The sequence below is a fragment of the Sparus aurata genome, chromosome 9 (genome assembly GCF_900880675.1).
Source record: "Sparus aurata chromosome 9, fSpaAur1.1, whole genome shotgun sequence".
Classification (NCBI taxonomy): Eukaryota; Metazoa; Chordata; class Actinopteri; order Spariformes; family Sparidae; genus Sparus; species Sparus aurata.
In genome coordinates, this window is record NC_044195.1 from 22,583,839 (window position 1) to 22,592,582 (window position 8,744).

The 8,744-nt window shown below is 40.2% G+C and overlaps 1 long non-coding RNA gene across 1 annotated transcript; it reads right to left on the minus strand.

The window, feature by feature from the left end:
• Positions 1-6,645: 6,645 nt before the first annotated feature.
• Positions 6,646-8,423, minus strand: LOC115588387 (uncharacterized). The gene is made up of 3 exons (XR_003985328.1): positions 8,394-8,423; positions 8,155-8,263; positions 6,646-6,715 (listed from the first exon to the last, which is right to left on the minus strand). It is a non-coding gene; the product is annotated as an uncharacterized LOC115588387 (long non-coding RNA).
• Between the last annotated feature and the right edge of the window lie 321 nt (positions 8,424-8,744).

Consider the following 8,744-nt stretch of genomic DNA (forward strand, 5'->3'; position numbering starts at 1 on the left):
GGTATTTGCTCGATAGCCATACGAGACCATTGCATCAGGATAAATGTGTTATAGTACATTAGTCGGAGAATCCATCCAGGCTCCGCATTCATAATGTTGCTCTTCATTAGAGTACCAAACCATTGTTTTTTTTTTGCCATGCAGACACATCCAAGTTGTTACAAGTTAATATTTTTCAAGGATGAACTTCCATCATTTGGGGAGATTACACTCATTTGTTTTGATGCTACACCAATGCCAGCACTTCTGCTGTTACGTAAGTGAATTAAACTAATGCATCTGTCTCCTCCCTGCTGGTGGGTATTATTTATTAGCCTGATCAGCATCCATATCTCTTATTGTGTGTCACATCCCGTCCTCACTGTACCACCTGTTATTCTCATTTCCCTATTTAGTTAACACTTTCATTAGCAGTTGATATCAGAAAGTTTTTCAGAAAAGTTTGAAATTGTGAAATAATATAATTTAAGGAGACGGTAACGAACTACAGTTAATGTTTTGTCCAAACTCATCATCTAGCACCAAGTCATCACAAGCTGTAACCTACAGCTTTCCTGAACCCAATGAAAAACATGCTCAATAGGTATCACACAAAGATGGAAAACAGCCCTATCTCGCAATGTTAAAGACACACACACACACATTTCTTGATCCATCCTTTTATCCTGATCTGCACCAGAGTTAATGGGGTCTATTTTGGGCCGAGACCCATCCTCCACCCAAGTATTGTGGGAATCTGTTATGTAGTTGTTGTGTAGTCCTGCTGACACACCGACCACACGACCGACCAACAAATAGATGGACATAGGCAAAAACACAGCTTCCTCAGTGAGGGTAAAGGAGCATCTGGTAGGTCTACAAAGAATCACAAAAAAGAAAGAATTATGACATTCAGCTCAGGCAGCCAAGCCTCATAAAATATATGATTCATTCATAATTCATTCATTTGGAGTGGGGCTATAGGATTTTGCAAGAATATAACACACTTTTGTCAAGAAAATTCAAAACATGAAGTGGGAGCTGCTACTGTAGGTGTGTTGTTATGCAATGATGGAGCTGCAATTTAGAGGCATGAACACAAAACAGTGTATAATAAAATACTAAAAGGATAAACAAGTGATATAGTCTGATTGAATAATCGCACTTTGGTTTGTTTTCTATCAGCCAGTAACACAGTGGACTGTGTTGTTTGTTTTCTACCCTTCAGGGTTCGGCTCATGGTCGTCTCCTACGCCTCATAACGCAAATCTCTGTAGCGACACTGATGCTTCTGACAGGCCGGGATAGCTGATATTTTGATACATATTTATATCGTTATACATAAAAGATTGTTTATACAAATGTGTGTGATTCATCAAACATTACAGTAAGTAATTTATGAAATGTCTCGCAGACTGCTGCAGAGGTATTTTGTTGTTGCTTTTGTTTGGATTCACTCGTGTGAAAAGGGGGGAGAAAATGTTCTAATTCTTATTTACTTTGTGCTACAAGATGAATGATTTAGTGCTTTGGCTGAGAACACATCCTATATCCAGTTTTCTCTCAGAACTGCTGTGAGTTTATGAGCATGCAACAGTGTGTAAAAGCCTTGTGTATGTGCTTGTGTGTGTCCTTGTAGTAAAAAAAAAATAAAAAATGCTTGGCTCTACCGTGGCTCCCGTTGGCAGGACTTAAAAAGACTTTGGGACATGCAGAGGTTCATCAATAACCATTGGCCTCATGAAAAGTTAATTCATTCAGGGGCTTGAGAACTGATTTTCTCCCCCGCAGGAATCATGTTGATGTAAGACATCCTTTAAAATCATCCGCTCACGCTCGCTCCGTCTCTGCTGAAAGATAGAGGAAGTGTTGTTTCAGTGCACATGTGTGAATAAAAGACAGCTGGGGGGAGACATCTCAAACATGTATTCATTATATAAACCAGAAATAGCTAATTTTTTCAACACTGAATTCTAACCCTAGAAGGTCTGGAAAACAGGACTGATTACGCTCTAGGCCCTAGAGCGTAATAGGTCCAGTTTTTAAATCGATTCTGAAATAACCAGTGGTGAGAGATCTAGATATGGGTGGTAAATAGAAATGAATTTTACTTAGTTTGGTGCTAGATTATAGTATAAAATACATACATACGTGCGTTGGCTTAATCTTTTGCTATGACTTTGCACTAATTGCTATGTGCAGTTTTCATTCTTCTGAGCAAGCAGTGCCTACATTTGTGAGGCCCAAAAGGGAAACTTAATGGTGGGCTGAGGGCCAAATGCAAACACCTATTATAATGTTGAGATTCAAAACGGTACTAGGATCCTACATTTTCCTCACTGACTGACAACCCGTGTAAAAGTTGTGAAAAACAATTACTAATCAGGGATCCTAAAGATTCAATAATTCTGGCCCCACTTCAGCAGTTCTGTACTCAGGTAGACTTTTGAATTTGCTGAAAAGTTAAGTGGACCAGAAAATAATTTGTACGATGAATTACCATTTGCACTAAGAGGAGAGTTCAATATCTGCAGGCCTGGGTGCACGTTTTTTTTATATAAGTGTCAGAAAATGCCTGAAGGCAACTCATGTTAAATGCACAAAGGCCATTTTCCAACTACGACGGCGATGAATAAAACATCAATAAATATGATGATTGGGAGGCAAGAACGCTTTGTTGGTTCTTTGGTCAAGAAAGTTCATGATTATGGAAAAAAAAAAAAAAAAAGGACCTGGGCTGACCAGAGGAAGTTTGATTCATGGTGTGTGATCTCATTCGGTATGCTTCTCTGTAGACATCTAATTCTCCGGTGTGCAGTAGATAGTGAGCTGGTCGTTCGCTAATTTGCCCACTACCTCCCAGCAGCATACAGATGGAGCAGCTGGCAAAAAAAACCAAAACACTTTGCACTGCACACTAGAGAGCAAAATTATTGCAGGTATCAAGTGCTGATGTGAATACAAAATGTTTTTTTTTTTTTTTTCCCAGCCTTTAGAACTGTAGATATCATTGTGGTATATAAAAAGCACTGCAATTTTAAGAGACTCTCTTGTGTTGTGTCACGCAGTTGAAGCTATTCTCATTTGATGAGTTTTGGACGTGACTTTCCTTATAGTAACAATAATTATGGTTAGGTTTAGGTGACATAACTACTAAAAGGTTAAGGAAAAGATCATGATGTTGGGTTAGGGTAATAGCTTGCGTTATGTAGATAAATATGTTGTGATAGTTAATTTACGAATATTAGTTAAAAGTCAGTGTTGGCTTTTGGTTTCACGCGGGACAAACATCCATCTCCCTGGTTAATGTCCTCTGACCCGTCCATCCATCCACTGTCACGTTTAACACAAAGGGGACTCAAATAAAGACTAACAGGTGGGCAAGTTAAAACAACAAAAGGCAAGAGCAGATACACGAAAAAACAACTGTCTATTATAAAATATCTACATTCCAGTCAGTCAGCAGACATGCAGCAGACACGCAGCTGTAGCAGCGTTGTTTTAGATCACACTACCTTGCCGGCATGACCCACCCCACTCCGCCTCTGATTGGTTACATCATGCACGTTAAGTAATGCGTGTGTGCAACTCTCACCAAAGATTGAACATAAGCGAGATGCATCACTCTGTAGCTAAAGCGGAACATTTCAAAGCACAGTGTGTAAAGGAGTGATGCAGCAATTCACTATATCTGGAAAATAAAAAAAATAGAAAATTCAAGTATGTAAATCTATTCTACTAGGACCCCCAAATAAAAGTATGAACCTGAAAATTAGCATAATATAAATAATATTTTTTTTGTGAACACTACAGAATTTGGTATTGGTGGTTGTTGAACAATCAAGAATACAACTCCCATGATACCGCACGTGATACCGCTCTAATTCAGATCTCATCAAACTACCTTGTTTCCATTGTGTTGATTGAAAGACCCGTAGCAGCAGAAATTATGTACTGTTTAATACCTGGATGTGTTGTCCATACTCCATTTGGTGAGACCAGACTGATATACACTTGAGTCACATCACCCACTTGTCATTTGACTTCCTGCTTCTGCCCATCGCACACGTCACTTACTTGTTAATGTAACACCTTACCTGAAATGTTTTTTTTTGCTGTCAACACACTGGTGAAGGTGTCCAACATGATAATGCTGCCACTTGTCAGAGTGGATCTAGGCGGCTAAGCGACCTGCCTCCTAAACATGTTGAATTAATGTCTTCCTGCTTCAGTGTCAGACGTCCTTCCCAACCACTAAGCATGCCATCACATACAGCAATGTAAACAAACCTGCAGCACCATAGCAAGATGGTATAGAAAAAGTGTCAACACATTTTTAAGACTACTCAATTTTTCTTTATATACTTTCCCTGAAGCGATCACTCACCACTATATTGCTATGCTTGTCCACGGTGGATTTTGGCTGATTGCTGGGATGAAAGCCGCACATTCCATATTCTTTCTCATATGAGAAAGTCGCACTCCAATCCTCTGATCTTGGCAGTTTAAATTCAGACCATGATGCCTCCCTCAGACCACAAGGGAAATTAATAAATGATTAAAGTCTAGTGGAGTCAAGGGAAAGAATGGTAAAGAGGGATAATGGTGTATTGCTGAATGATGCTATCTCGCTGCACTCAGGGTTATGTCTCCATCTACTTGTGTGTGCTTAGACGATGCAATGCCTGGAAGCTGTTTTGTTGACAGGTGTCCTAAGTGATAAAAGGACACTTTGTGAGAAACCTGATTATATTATAAAGCTCCCTAAAGTCACATTTAAACCTAGAAATTGTAGGAAAAAGTGAATTTAGCATGCGGGTCGTGTCTCCACTTCCCAAATTACTTCCTTAAAAAGTAGTGCTGGTGTTGAAACACAGTTTGCAAATACTAGATCACCAAGATACCACTGAATTTGGAAATTATGCCAAACATGCTCAAAATGTTCCGCATGCAAACGTTCACCAATGTTGCTGTTAAATTTTCTGATATTTGTTTCTACCTCTACTTACTTTTCAGTTCTCTGTTTTTTTGACCTACCTTTTCTCTCCTGTTCTCAGTGTTTTCCTGCCTTTGCCTGTCACCTGCCACTGTGACCCCATCAGTCATTAGGTATCAACTGTATACCAGCCAAGAAGCAGCGGTCCTCTGGCCGATTGTCTAATGCGCCCCATGGCCTTGTTGGTCCAGCATCTGATCCTTGCTCTGCCGGCTTGCCTTTGTTTGATGACCACTTGTCTGCCTCGGATCTGCTTTCCCTCCCCCTTGGACTTGCTTGCCCATCCTCACCTGCTGGCGACTGTAAGCCTGCCTCATCACCAAATAAATATAATTTTAATCAGTTTCCTCCAGCTAATTTTGCTTTAGTAATCCAAATCTCACAGGACATGATATTTTAAAGCCAAATCATGTCCGTCAGTAAGGTTCCCAAAACTGTGTTGGTGAATACATTTACTCGTGTTGTAAGCCTCCTTCCTCATTCAGTGTTCACCCAGATAGCAAAATTCTTGTGGCCCGTATCTGGCCCACACCTGACATGTTCATTCGGCCCACATACCGCATGGAATGATGGCACTTGGGCGATCCGCTTCTGTTTGCCAAAAGTGGGCCACAACCGAGCCATCACAATGCCAGATGTCAGCCAAAAACAGACCATATAAACCAGCACTCAACCGAATGTGGGCCAGATAGCAAAATTCTTCTGGCCCATATCTGGCCCACACCTGACATGTTCATTCGGCCCACATACCGCATGGAATGATGGCACTTGGGCGCTCCGCTTATGTTTGCCAAAAGTGGGCCACAACCAAGCCATCACAATGCCAGATGTCAACCAAAAACAGACCATATAACCTAGCACTCAACCGAATGTGGGCCACTGTGCATTTTTATTCTGGCCCACCTACCACATGGACACTATATGACTCATGACACTTGAGTGGTCCACACTTGTTTCCCAGATATGACCCACAGCCTAGTCATAATGCTACGTAGCGTTATGACTAGGCTGACCACTCAAGTGTCATGATTCCATGTGGTAGGTGGGCCAGAATAAAAATGCACAGTGGCCCACATTAGGGTGAGTGCTGGTTTATTGGGACTCTTCTTGGCTGACATCTGGCAGTGTGTTGGTTTGGTTGTTGCCCACTTTTGGCAAACAGAAGCAGAGCGCCCAAGTGCGATCATTCCATGTGGTATGTGGGCCGGATGAACATGTCAGGTGTGGGCCAGATATGGACCAGAAGAATTTTGCTATATCAACCAAGAGCTGACCATATACATTAGAACTCACTCAAATGGGCTCTCAGACTTAACCAGAACTGGTTTACAGTCTATGAACTTGTCTAGCCTGCACACATAAGGAGTCACAACCAAACCATAATAAAGTTTTATGTCAAATATGAACAAATACAATAAACCAGAACTGGTCTGAATTTGTGGCTACATGCCATTCTGGTACCCCCAGATACTGTGTTGAATGGTGACAAGTCCAGCCTTGTTGGGACTCATCTGGGGTCTAAGATGAAGAAACCCACTGAAGAATTGAAGAAATTACCAGACATGAGAAACAACTGGTGAACAGAAGAGGACTAAGATTTTTTTTATTTTTTTTTAACCTGTGAGACAACAAAACAAAATTCAGGCCAAATCAGTGGAACCACTGAAAAATGTGGAACAGTGGAGAAGCTCCAAAAAAATCTTGCCTGGGTCCAACATCATGGCTCATCTTCTTGTGGCCCTTGAAGAAATACACACAAAAAAACATATTTTGTTGACTCAGTAAAGCAGTACTGTGGTTACTGAATATGGTGGCAGTGAAGTACAAAACACAAAACGTTATCAGGAGACCAAACAAAAATGGCCCTGTAAAATGATATAAAAGTTATACAATATTGTGTTGATGTCTTTCAAAACTTAAATCCATAGTCTGTTTTTATTTACAATTAATCTGAAGCTATAGTTGATATGATGTCTGATCACTGACCCAATATCTGCTTGCTCAACCTCATTCTGTTCAGACAAAAATGAAAGCTGGGATTGATAACAAGCAAAGTGAGCTGGAGTAAAGCAGCTTCATCAAACACACCCTCTGCATACAACTACATCGATATAACAGCAGGAGAATACAGCAACGTCACTTAAAAAAACACACACATTTATGAAGCAGAAAATAGCGGCCAAATGAGTAAGAACCACAATTTTCACTTTAAAAAAGAGAGCTGATCCATATTTAGGGCCCTATGATTTCCGCGATCACGGAATTGCGGACGGAATCGCGGAATTGGCCGATTAAAACGGAATCTACTTTTTAACACGGAATATCGCGGAATTTGACATAATTTCACTGAAATGCTGTTCTCGTGTGGAAGAGGAACTTTTGTCTGGGGAAAACTGCACGGGGGGAACCAAATCTGGTTGGCACAACAAGTCGCCGCCGCCCCCCTCCCCACAGACTGAGCTCTCCCGTCAAAACATTGCAAGCATGGCGAAGTGGCTGCCCACGGCTCCGTCTTCGTCGGCGAAAAAGCTGAGAAACTTGACATTTACCCCTCAGTACAGAGCCGAGCAGTTCCCGAACGACTTGTATGTGTCAGGTGAACTGTTGTTTTGCAAAGAAGCAGACCTGAGAAATCATAATTAAAGGTGTAATGCGTCAGAGTTAGCCACTGTCCGATTCATATTATTTGCATATAATACCAGAGTGACTGTTAACTGCTGCTAACAGTAGCTGCTGTTAGCTAGCTAGCCCCGTTAGCCACAGCCTTCTTAGCTGACTCTGCCTGGGCTGGGAGGCTTTTCTGGATCTGCCTGAGAGCTGACCATGTTTTTATTCAATGAAACCCATAAAAACACAAAATATACTACTGTATGAAGACATGATGAAGTCAAGATATTTTTTATGCACTTTAGTGTACTCTACGGTACAGTATTGAGGAAATATGTTTGTCCCCTCAATTAATTTAAGGTAATTTCTATTTAATTTGTGTACATTTGAGTTTTTTACATTGAAAACACACTGTTTTTAGTAGTATAATAAGAGTAAATCAGGATTCCCAAAAATTAAAATGGAAAAAACGGAATTCCCAAAAATTAAAACGGAAAAAGTGGAATTTGGGAAAAAATAAAACGGAATTTGGGAAAAAAATAAAACGGATTTCATAGGGCCCTACATATTACCTCAGATTCTATTTTGAGAGCAGGCCAGAGGTCCATGAGCTTGTTCACTGCTGGGCAGGACATCACTATGGTCTGTAGGCGTAGGGAAAATGTGGTCTCCATCATCTTTCTAATGAGGGGGAAATGTACAAATGCAATCAGTATAGAGATGTGGAAGAGGGCTGATTCTGTAATAATGGCTGTGCTGCAGCCTGTAGTATCTAAATAACTGGAGGTGAAAGAAGCTGCACACAACTTACACGTCCAGATCATTTTGGAACCAGCAACCTAAAAGGCAAAGAAAAAGATGACAAAGTTTAGACCACCATCTAAAACTTTTAACAGAATTGCTTACACTTACTACTTAATATAACAAGTTAATTACTATTAGCTTATCAAAATATTATCACGGACTACAGCTATCACTGCTTTAAAATGACAACATGTTTTCCTCAAAACAATTTGTTTTATATAACATCTATAGATTGAAAATAGCTCAAGTAAACTTTTAGTTTTTAACAAGTTTTTAAGACAAATCTTGAATTAAATTTTGGACTCTTTAGACCAATCATCTTTCTTTTTTGCAAGCAAATACAAAGTTAAGTAAAATA